This window comes from Galeopterus variegatus, unplaced genomic scaffold (genome assembly GCF_000696425.1).
Source record: "Galeopterus variegatus unplaced genomic scaffold, G_variegatus-3.0.2 Scaffold7691, whole genome shotgun sequence".
NCBI classification, from domain to species: domain Eukaryota; kingdom Metazoa; phylum Chordata; class Mammalia; order Dermoptera; family Cynocephalidae; genus Galeopterus; species Galeopterus variegatus.
In genome coordinates, this window is record NW_007733802.1 from 95,987 (window position 1) to 97,149 (window position 1,163).

The window sequence follows — 1,163 nt, forward strand, 5'->3', positions numbered from 1 at the left end:
AATCTTTATTACAAAAACAAAAAGGGGGAGACTATATGGAATCCCCAAGATGACGAATAGCCCAAGCTCTATTTACTCATAATTTTTTGAATAGAAATGCAGAAAATTCAACACCAGCTGAAAGACAATGGGCACATGTATCTAGTGAACCACTACAACAACCTATATATTATTATGATACACTAAAATCCCTTTGGCTTCTGGCAGTAGTTAACCATTGGGGCCGAGGTTATGCTTATATCTCTGCAGATATTGAATGCTTTTGGATACCGGATAAGAGGATTAAGCTGAGAAATGGCTCAAAAGAGAAAGAAGGAAATGGGAGAGATTCAGAAAGGCATAGCAGATCTTCAGATTGACCCAAATAGCCAGAAAATGTTTCATTATCCCCTACCAAACACTCAAATGGTGACGATACCAACTTGGAGACAGATAAAGAAATTGACTCAAGAAGCAAATAAGATCACTGAACAACATGGCCCTGGGGGTAATGCATCAGCAATGTTTTTGGCCATGATGGCTTTGGTGTCCACTCAGGTTGGTTTTGCCACTGCTGATAATCATACTTATTGGGCCTATATTCCACATCCTCCCATTAAACAGGCCATTTCTTGGTATGATGCCCCATTGTTAGTGTATGCTAATGACTCTAGATGGATGCCTGGACCATATTCCCAGCGAGGACCTTTAAAGCCTGAAAAGGAAGCAACTAATGTTACAAATTATACAGTGGGATTGGGGGGACCTCCTATTTATATTGGACATGGTGATCATTGTCTTAAAATTGCACCCCAGACATGGTTAACTGTTACAAAAAATACTACAAATAAGGAACAGTTACAACGACTGTTTTTGTTAAGTGCCTATAGTTTCCACAATTCTTTATTTGATCCAAACGCTTCTGTACCCCATATTCCTCCCTGTCAAATACCTATTCTGAATTACTTGTCCCAATGGGCTCCCTGGACTACTTGTAGGGGAGAAATGGCCCGAGTACTGGTTAATACTTCCTATGAAAATGTCATTGATTGGAGTCCTATTGGCTCCGCTCGGACCAAAGGCCACACTTCAGATCTAAAGTGGAATAAACATAATAATACTATAAGTACTACAGGAAATGAGTCTATTGTATGGCACGGTGGAGGATTTACACCTCCATTTCC

General features: G+C 40.0%; 1 protein-coding gene across 1 annotated transcript in view; it reads left to right on the top strand.

Annotated features, from left to right (window-relative positions):
- The window catches only part of LOC103607756 (zinc finger protein 154-like), a 10,135-nt gene that overhangs the window by 2,899 nt on the left and 6,073 nt on the right, over positions 1-1,163 (top strand).